We start from the raw sequence: 10630 nt of genomic DNA on the forward strand, positions 1-10630 counted from the left end.
GTGTGTGTGTGTGTGTGTGTGTGTGTGTGTGTGTGTTTGGGGGGGGGGTCAGGTTGCCATCTCTTCCTCCCCTCCCCCGCCCCCCTGCAAAGAGCACCCCCAAGGCCGCCTCGGGAGGACAGAGTGGGGCGCCAGGCTGGGCAGGGGCTGAGGAGCCATGGATCCTCTTTTGAGTTTGAGACTGGGGACTTCTCCCCAGTGTGCATGGAAAAAAAGTGGGTGAGGGTGGGCCGCACACCTGGGCATTCTCTTCCTCCCAGGTCTGTGCCCAGCCTGCAGTCAGGGGCCCAGCCCGGTCCCTGGCTGCCAGCTCCCCGATCTGTGGTCCTTGGTGAGAGATGCAGGGGGCCGGGATGCTCATGGCAAGGGCAGGGAGACTCTGGCATCCTTCCCAGGTGTCTTCCTTTCCTTTTTCCATGTCCAGTCAGAAACTGACCCCTTTGCCTTCTTTTCCTGTCTTCATTTTTTTTTTTTTAAATTGGGATGTCTTAGAGTGGAAAGGGTATGTTTGGTTTCCATTGAGACCGTGGCAGGTTGCTTTGATGCTGCTTCAAGATTCTTTCTGGAGAAAAAGAGGGACTCTGAGAAGCTGTCTGCCAGGGTAACCTTGGTGGTGGCGGCGTGTGTGTGTGTGTGTGTGTGTGTGTGTGTGAGAGAGAGAGAGAGAGAGGGTGTTGTTCAGTTCATCCACAGACCACCCCAGTAAAAAACTGCTATTCCATCTGGAAGCCTAGGTTCTTTTCTTTGCTGTACCTGGGAAAGGGTCAAAGGGAGATCTGAAAGATGTGCTCTGGGGGTGGGGTGAGGTGTGTGTGGGGTAATACAGTTTCTTTCTTAGTAGAAAACAGATCAGATCCCAGCACCCCAGTTCCCACCTTTGTGTCTGCAGGAGCAAGGTGCCTTTAGCTTGCTGCTGGTGTGCATGTGACCAGTGTGGCTCCTGTCCTGTGGCAGGACAGCCCTCCCATAGCTGATCTCCACCCCCTCCCCCTTCTTTATGGTTGGAAAGAGCTACATCTTCTGACCTATGGACACAGAAGGCATTGGAGGCTCTGGACTTCTGGGGACTGGCCGGCCTCTCCTGTGAGTGAGCTGATGACACAAGTGGTTGTAGGGATGGGGCCTTCCGGGACAACTAGAGCTAGAGGCATGGAAGGGTGGGCTGAGATGAAGCTTCCTCCCCACCCCTGAGAATTTGTATTTACAGAAAGAGATGAGCCATGGAGGATGGGTATGGGTGGGGTGTCTGGTCCTAGAAAAAAAGTTGACCACTGAAAGATACAGGACCATTAAGGGATCGTAGAAAATGAAGTGCCTTGAAGTTTAGATCTGTCACCCTGAACATATTGCTAGAGTCAGGGTCCCCATACAGGCGCCGAGCCAGCCAGGTCCACTTCTGTGGACCTTTCCACTCTGAGTAGGGTTGATTATTGCTCAGATCCTCTACTGGATTTACCCCAAGCTGTTCATTCCTAGCCGAGGATAATGATATGGAGGCCTGACCGCCCCACTCCCAGGGGTGAGAGAGCTGGCTTTTCATGGACTGACTGTTACTCAAATGTACGGGCTATAAGATGGGAAATTGATACTCCCTTGACTCCGTCTTTGAAAGTGATGAGGCATGAATTCTTACATTTACAAAGTGATTTAAGAGCCTCAGGTCTTTGGAATGAAAGATATTAAATGAGTTAGTGAGCCTTATACTGCATTTAGTTCGGTTGTATCAGACTTGCATATTGTGTCTAAAGGGAAAGGTGTCATTTTACAGGAAAAGGCTAAATTACAGCTTTTGTGATAGGGAAAGCCAACACTGGTTGGCTTCAAAAGTGTAGTTGTTATCAGAAAAGCTGTTGCCTCAGGTATACAGGCAGCAAGTGTTTGTTGTTGGTTTTTGTTTGTTTTTCTGTCAGCCTCTGTTCTCAGGATGTGTTAGAGCTCCTTCCTGGTTGGGATTTCCCTGGGAAACATCAGGCCAGGATGTCACCCTCCAAGCTCTGAGAAGGGTCTTTGATGATGTCAGCGGGGGTGGGGTGGGGTCTGATGTCATATGGATACTGTTGAGGCAGGCTGGCCCCATCAACAGTCCTATCAGATCTGGCTGTCCTTGAAGAAGAAAAGGGATAGCTAACCCTCCCCCAATCAGAGGGCTCTCAAATTTGTGTCCTTCTGACTCTCCTTCCTCTTCTCTCCACCCCTGAATTACAGACAAAGTGTTTTGGGTATTAGTTTTTTGTATTTCAGGAACATTCCTTGTAAGATGTGGATAATTTCTCTCTTGGTAAACTCTTAGCTCCCTTTGTGTTAATACCTTGGTGGTGGGGATATGGGGAAGGATTCCTATAAACCAGACTTTCTGGCCAGATTTTCTGCTTCTCTCTGCCCCTCCCCCTTCCATTTCTCAGACGTAAAAAGTAAAGCGTAAACTGATTCAGGAGGAAAGGGAAGAGAGGTCATTTTCTTTTTTAAATTGTAGTTCCCCTTGAGGGAAACTGAGTCATACTGAGAGTCAGCACTTTGGCTGTGGCATATGTGAACAGGCATGTTGAGTGGATTTGAGAGTTATACCATGAGATAAAGAATCGTGGAGAGAAATTAGGTACCTGTGTTTGGTTTAAGATGTACACCTGCCTGAGGCTTTGAGCTGTGGGATGCTCCAGCTGCTACCATCCAAGGAAAAGGAAGTGGTTTCTGGCCTTGATACATACATCCATAGATAGACCAGAGGTTAAGTGAGTAACTCAGCTGGTTCCCAAGATAGAAAGGAAGGCCTTTCTGTCTGCTCCCTTCCCTTTGCTGGCACACACCAAGCTGCAGGGGACATCTCTCACTTTCTACAACTCTTATGGTCCAACTCAAGGTTCACTTTAACATAAGTTCCTGGGTTAGGAAGGTGGCTCAGTGGTAGAGCGCTTGCCTTGCATGCATGAGGCCCTGGGTTTGATTCCTCAGCACCACATGAGCAGAAAAAGCCAGAAGTGGCACTGTGGCTTAGGTGGTAGAGTGCTAGCCTTGAGCTGAAGAGCTGAGGGACAGAGTCCAGGCCCAGAGTTCAGGACCTACGACTGACCAAAACAAACAAACCAACAACAAACCCCAAACCAAGAAAAAAACAAAAACCATCAGTTCCCCTGGTGCATAAACTTAATGGGGTCAAGGGTGCACAGTGATACTGGTCTCCTTGCTCCTTTGAAGGATGGTTCTAAAAAGAAACCCTGTCATCTTGGTGCTTCTGTGCTAGCGTCAGGCACAAATCAGTTTGGCAATCAGAAGAATAACCACAGTCGTTACTAATTCTAACCACTCCCCTCCTTCCCCCTCTCCATTCTAACCACTCCCCTCCTTCCCCCTCTCCAAGATCCTTTACTCTGCTGGCTTCCAGGGAGTTTGAGATCCTCTCAGGGCTCCTGTTTGCGATGGTGATGTTGTAGAAGGGATAACATCACTAAAATTAGGGCACCCAGGCAGGACTTGGGTCTTCAGATTGCTTCTTTCTTTGAAAGTATGGCAGTATTCAGGACTTCACCTACCAATTAATATAGGCATATCTACTAGATAATCACACACACATACACACACACACACACACACACACACACACAAATATAAAGAGAGCACTTTCTGCCACTCCTTCCAAAAGCCACACACTTAGAATATACTGAGAAATTATCTATTTCTGACTGCTCTCGAAGTTGGGCTTGAGTGATGAAAGCCTTCTAGTTGCTTCATTCATTATTTTAGTTTGTAAGAAGCACCTCTGCCATGTGAACTTCTGGAATGAACTATTTCTATCAGAAAAAAAAATCACTCACCTTGAGTTTCAGTAAGGCCTTAACACCTGCTGGGAGGACTAGGAATACCATCCAAGAAATAGATCCAAAGTTTACCAAGAGACAATTCTCTTCTAGACTTTCTGAGAGACATTGTGGCTTTGAGCCACAGTGCACTTCCTGGGGCTCTGTGGTTTCATGGCTTGCACAGTTAGCACAGGGACAGACTCTGGAGAAGTCTTTGTAGATAATACAGGAAGCCCATCTTGTACATAACAACTGCCATTCTGTGGAGCAATGATGGGAACTTGATTTTAGCTCACTGGCAATCCTTATTCTTTCCCACTATTGTTCTTGGCCAAACTCAATCCTTGTCCCTAGTCCTTAGGTCTTCTTCCCTCTTATGCATCATTCTCATCCTCATCTATCATCATAATACTAACAATATTAAGCCAGGCACTGGTGGTACATACTTGCAATCTTGGCTACTCAGAAGGCTGAGATCTGAGGATTGCAGTTTGAAGCCAGCCTAGGCAGGAAAGTCTATGAGACTCTTGATCTCCAATTAACCACCAGAAAACTGGAAGTGGAGTTGTGGAGCAAAAGACCTTAGGGACAGCAGGGTAGGCCTTGAGTTTAAACCTCATGACTGACAAAAAATTAATAAAAAATGTTTCCATAGCCAGGAATAAGGCATCCAGTGTATAAATCATATTTTCATCTACAGTTTAAAATAAATAAGGACAAGAAATATAGCAACACATGCGATTATTCTGGATTTTTGTCTTTTATTTTCTTGCCAAAAGCAATGAGATGACCTTTTTATACTGACCTGTAGATGCTGTCAAGCTTTCTTATTCCTGCACAGTGTCTAGCATATGTGAGTGCTTCTTCAACCATCAGCAGTGGCTCTTGAATGTGATCAGATGCCCAGATTTGTAGGTCATTGGGCATTGAATCTGCTTATATGGGAGCTAATGACAGACACATTTCAGAAATCAAGCTGGGCACTAGTGGCTTGTGCATGTAGTCCTAGCTGCTCAGGAGGCTGAGATCTGAGAATTATTCAAAGCTAGTCTAGGTAGCAAAGTCCATGAGACTCTCATTTCCAATTAACCATCAAATAGCTAGAAGTGGATCTGTGGCTCAAGTGGTAGCGCATTAGCTTTGAGCTCCAAAAAATAAATAAATAAAAAGCTTAGAGACATTAGGGACAGTGTACCATCACTCAGTTCAAGCCCCAGGACTGGGGTGTTTATGCACGCAAGCGCTCTCTCTCTCTCTCTCACATACACACACACACTAAAATCAGGACATTTGGGATTCCCTCCTGACTCAATTGATGTTGCATAGCCCATTTCAGCCCCAGACTCTGAGACTTGTTATAGCCTAAGAGTTGACCACCTTAATTTATTGAATGTTTATTAAAAACCAGACATTGGGTTAAATAATATATATATATATACATATATGTATGTATGTATGTATAGTCTTTCTGTTGCAGCAAAGAGCAAGCTATCATTGATATTCCTCACTTTACAGTTGGAAACACTGAGCCTTTGCAAGGTAAAGTGACTGCACAAATCACCCAGCTGAATTAGGATTTGAACAGAGAGCTATCTGATTCTCTTGTGTATTGTGAGTGTTGAATTGAGCGGGTGATGAAACAAATGTTGAGGAAAGGATCAAAACGTAAGTACCACTAGTAAACATATAAGAAAAGTCGATGTGGCTTAAACCTAGCCAGGTAGAGGGAGATGGAAGTACAGATTTTTATTTGAAAACAGCTTCCTGATGAATGTTCAGGAAAGGTCTGTAGCCTGCAGCAGGGAAGTAGGCCAGATGGCCTGGGAGCTTTTTTTTTTTTTTTATAAGGGGAACAGGATTTTTGCTTGGCATAGGAATGTATCATATAAACCCTATTTCATTGTGATGCCAAAATTTTCTTCTTGCTGGCCAATTTTCCTCTTCCTCTTCTTGGGTAGCATTTTCCTCTTTGTTACCCTGTTGCTGCTAGTCCTAACAACTTAGCTTTTCAGATTTCTGACTCTAATCTTCATTTTCCAGCGTAGTTTCTGGGCCATCCTTTTGCCTGTCGTTATCATACAGCTGGGAGGGCTGATTATGATGCCAATCCCAGGTATACTCTGCAAAGTACAGAAAGAATTAGACTGTTCTCCTGGAAAGGATTTCTGGCCACTGAGTAGTCCATTTAGAGATGACTAGTTCATTGAGATCCATTCATTTTTTGTTCAAGGCAAGTTAGCTATATACCTCTTCTAGTATTTTGAGGTGTTTGTAGAGGAGGAATGAGGGTTGAGGGGTATCATGGAGGAGATGAGCTATCTTTTCTTAGAGTTACCAAGATGCTGCATGATAGAGCATGTGATAGGAGCTAGGAAACAAGTCTCCTGCCAAAAACCCAAGCCTCTTCAAGATAACATAAGCACACAGATCATGTAGCTAATAAGTGCCCTAGCTCTGCCCAGCTCTACCAACTCTGGGCATGCGACATGAATTCATTGGCTTTTAGTTTCCTTACCTATAAAATAAGTATTGAAAGAGATGTTCTGTAGCCACTCTTTTAAGTAGTTAATTCTGGATGGTCCAGTTGAATCTGGATGGTTCTGGCTTTTCGCCTGGAAGAATTCACTCAATAGGGAACTGTAAGAAAGAGCGGGGAGAGAAAAAGTAGAGTTGAATGAGAAGGTTAAGGGACAGAGTCAGAGCTAGAGTAAGAAGCTTCTTGTGAAGAGGAACTGGGTTCTTTTCTTCGTTTTTCCAGTAGTACAGTAGAGAGGTGGCATTTGCTTACCTTTCTACTCACTATTTCTTAACCACAAAGAACACTCTCCTATTTCATTTTAAACGTCACTTCCCCTTCCTCTTCTCACTGTCCCTTGGGGAGAAACCCTTAAGTGAAGGCAGAAGTAAAGTGGTACATTTGGGCTATGTTTCACGTTCTGCACTTGAATTGGGTAGACTCCAAGGCCTGGAGTAACCCAAGCTTCTAACTCTCTCCCTACTCCCCTGTCACCAGTCAGGTCTCTAGGACTTGAAGACTTCAGTTGATGCTTTCTGGGTGATTTGGTGTTAGTGAGAACATACCTCTTTTGCTGCCCTGCCTCTACCTGAAAATGAAGATCAAGCCATAAACTCAGCCCAGGAGTCCAGGAACCATGAGTCTTTGTTCATGGAATAGGGCAATTTGGAATTCCCTTTGAAAAAGCATTTGACCCAGGGATTCTCTCAGTTATCAATAGTACCTTCTGTTTTCATTTCATCATACTCAGTGTTGAAGAGCAAACAAGTTCCCACCAAAACCACCAAATCAATCCGAATCAATCATTTCTGTCCCTGCCCATCTTATCTCTTTATTGTTATACCAGTAATTTCTAATGGTGATTGCTGTACCACTAGGTGTATGAAGGACAGACTTAGTTGGTGTGATGTGGGAACAAACATTTTGCAATAACTATATTTCTTTTTTTTTGGGTCCGGTCATGGGGCCTGAACTCTGGGCCCGGGCGCTGTCCCTCAGCTCTTCAGCTCAAGGCTAGTTCTCTACCACTTGAGCCACAGCGCCACTTCTGGCTTTTTTCTTTTTGCTTATGTGGTACTGAGGGATCGAACCCAGGGCCTCAGGCATGCAAGGCAAGCGCTCTACCACTGAGCCACCTTCCCAGCCGGCAATAACTATATTTCTGACTAAAAAGAAACATGACTCATTGGCATGTACTCATGATGCAACTTAATTTTGTGTCCCGCTATCACTTTATGCTTATTTAGTGGGATTAGTTCTTCCTTTGTCCTGGGACAAAGGAAGTAGAAGGTATGGCAGTTACCTTAAATCACAAACATGGTCTCCATTCAGTACTTCACACACACCCAAGCCTTTGTCATTGGACTGGGAGTGGTGGGAAAAGGCTCATGGGCCAGTATTGGCTCCTGGTTCTCAGTTTCCTGGACCTGGCAGGTATTTAATGCTGACTCTCTTGAGGCTATGCACATGGATTTTTCCAAGATCCTTCTTCCCCCAACTGTGAGAATATTCACTCTCCATTGTCTTGGGGAAAAAATACTCCTTTGGTTTCCTTTCCCTTTTTCCCTTCCCTCCCTCTCTGCCTCCCTCCCTCACCTTCCTTCCTTCCTTCCTCCCTCCCTCCCTCCCTCCCTTCCTTCCTTCCATGTTGTGCCAGTCCTGGGGCTTAGATTCAGGGCCTGGGCTCTGTCTCTGAGCTTTTTTTTTTTTCTTTTGCTGAAGACTAGCACTCTACCACTTGAGCTACAGCTCCACCTCTGGCTTTTTGGTGATTACTATAGCAAAGAGTCTCATGGAATTTTCTGCTCAGGTTGGCTTTGGACTGTGATCCTCAGATTTCAGGATCCTGAGTAGCTCGGATGACAGATGTGAGCCACTGGCACCTGGAAAAAATTTTTTTTTCTCTATTCTACATCATTGTTCCTTCCTCAATACTTAAAATCCAGGAATTTACCTGTAGCCTTTTCCCATTAAGGTCCTTTAGTCTGTCTGAGTAAAGGACAACTGCAACTTTGACCTGTGTATGGTCCACATTAGTCCCAGGATGCAATGGTACAATGACCCTGGAATGGCAGGGCCGTACACATCAGTACTCCCTGTCCACCAGCTGGACCTCAGGGCAAATTCTCTATTGTGAACTCACACCCACCAGCAGCACTGCCTAACTTTCTTTGCAAAGATGCCCTCCAATGTCTATTGATTTCGACTCATCAATACCATTGCTTGAAGGTTCAGGACTCTTTGCATAGATTTTGCAAATAATCTTAGTTGGCTGGAGGAGAATAATGTATGCAATATGTCTGTCTGTCTGTGAACTTGACTTTTAGAAATCACCCTTTGCTGCATGATCATCAGCAAGAACTTCACATTTCTTCACTTCTCATCATGAAGTATAAAACACTTTGAATCCAGTCTGCTGCCTTTTTTCTTTAAGAGACCTAATATATGCTTAGCAAGTCTATTCTTAAATCTAAACCTTGCATTTAACCAGTGTTAGTAAAGGTTGACTTAGACTAATAAGGCCATCTAAGGCTAGTTACATGTCATGTGTTAATAGATGTCACCACAGAAATGCTCGTTTGTTAACTTAGGAGACCCTGCTGTGGGAACTATGTACTTTACAATATGTGCTCTATATTACTTTCTTGTGTGTGTGTGTGTGTGTGTGTGTGTGTGTGTGTGTGTGTGTGTGTGTGTGTATGTTGGTACTGGGGCTTGAATTTAGGGACAGGGTGCTGTCCCTTAGCTTTTTCCTTCAAGGCTGGTGCTCTACCATACACTAACACTTGGAGGTTTTTTGTTTTTTGTTTCCTAGTCCTGGGGCTTGAACTCAGGGCTGGGGCACTGTCCCTGAGCTACTTTTGCTCAAGGCTAGCACTCTATCACTTGAGCCACAGCACCACTTCCAGTTTTTTCTGCTTATGTGGTACTGAGGACTCTAACCCAGAGCTTCATGCATACTAGGCAAGCACTCTACCAACTGAGCCACATTCCCAGCCCCACTTGCAGCTCTTTTGCTGGTCAATTGGTGATAAAAGTCTTATTGACTTTCTTGCCTGAGCTGGCTTTGAACCTTGATTTTCACATTTCAACCTCCTGCCTAGCACCAGTCTACATGATAAAATTCTAAAATATTCTGAATTCTAAGGACTCAGGATAAAGGTTATGATGCTATATAACATTTCTTATCAGAGCTATTGTTGGTATGGGAGTGGGTAAGATTTTTGGACAACATGGAACTTTACATGGAACTTGCCTCATTAATATCCCTTTGATCACAGCCCTGGTTTTTACATAGTTATAGCCCTTGGCTATGATTTGATTTTTTTTGAAATGTTGCATTAAAATATAATTTCTTTTGATTCCTAAGTTTCTTTTGACACCTGATTAAATTTTGGACTGAAAATGAATGCTTTTTCTTTCTTTTTTTTTTTAAAGGCTGAGCTTGACCTTAGGATTCTCAGTCTTCTTGCTTCAGTCTTTCAAGTGTGGGATTACAGGTTTGAGCCACTAATCCCAGCTGCAAATGTCTTTTTTGTCAGTTGCGGGGCTTGAATTCTGGGCCTAGACACCATCCCTCAGCTCTTTAGCTAAAGGGTAGTGCTCTACCACTTGAGCCACAGCACCACTTCTAGTTTTCTGAGTGTTTTATTGGAGATAAGAGTTCTCCTGGACTTTTCCTGCCCGGGCTGGCTTTGAACCTCCATCCTCAGATCTCAGCCTCCTGAGTAGCTAGGATTATAGGCATGAGCCACTGGTGCCTGGCCAAATGTCTTTTGTTGTTGGTGGTGATGGTGGTTGTGGGGCTTGAACTCAGGGCCTGGAGGCTGTCCTTGAACTTTTCTGCTCAAGGCTAGCTAGCACTCTACCACTTGCGCCGTGATCCACTTCTGGCTTTCTGGTGGTTAATTGGAGATAAGAGTCTCATTACTTTCCTGCCCTGGCTGATTGGTTGATTGATTGATTTGACTGATTGATCCTCAGATCTCAGTCTCCTAAGTATCTAGGATTATAGGCAGGAGCCACTAGCACTTGGTAGACCAGTGTCTTTCTTGCCTCACAAAAAGGCATTGACTGCCTTGTGGCTTAGTCCCAACAGGATGCCTTACCCCCCCCATCCCCACCCCCCGGCCAGTCTTGGGGTTTGAACTCAGGGCTCTGTCCCTGAGCTTCTTTTGCTCAAGGCTAGCACTCTACCACTTGAGCCACAGTGCCAAGTCTGGCTTCTTCTGTTTATGTGGTACTAAGAAATTGAACCCAGGACTAGCACTCTACTACTAAACCACATTCCCAGCCTGCAACAGGATTTTTTTTTTTTTTT

General features: G+C 44.8%; 1 protein-coding gene across 1 annotated transcript in view; it reads left to right on the forward strand.

Moving 5' to 3' along the window:
• The first annotated feature begins 1011 nt into the window (after positions 1-1011).
• Tmem229b (transmembrane protein 229B) overlaps positions 1012-10630 on the forward strand; it is a 38822-nt gene continuing 29203 nt past the window's right edge. Inside the window, exon 1 of the mRNA XM_013012575.1 lies at positions 1012-1083. The gene's annotated coding sequence lies outside the window, so the exon portion shown is untranslated. The remainder of the gene's footprint in view (positions 1084-10630) is intronic.

This window comes from Dipodomys ordii, unplaced genomic scaffold, assembly GCF_000151885.1.
Source record: "Dipodomys ordii isolate 6190 unplaced genomic scaffold, Dord_2.0 Scaffold2, whole genome shotgun sequence".
Taxonomy (NCBI): domain Eukaryota; kingdom Metazoa; phylum Chordata; class Mammalia; order Rodentia; family Heteromyidae; genus Dipodomys; species Dipodomys ordii.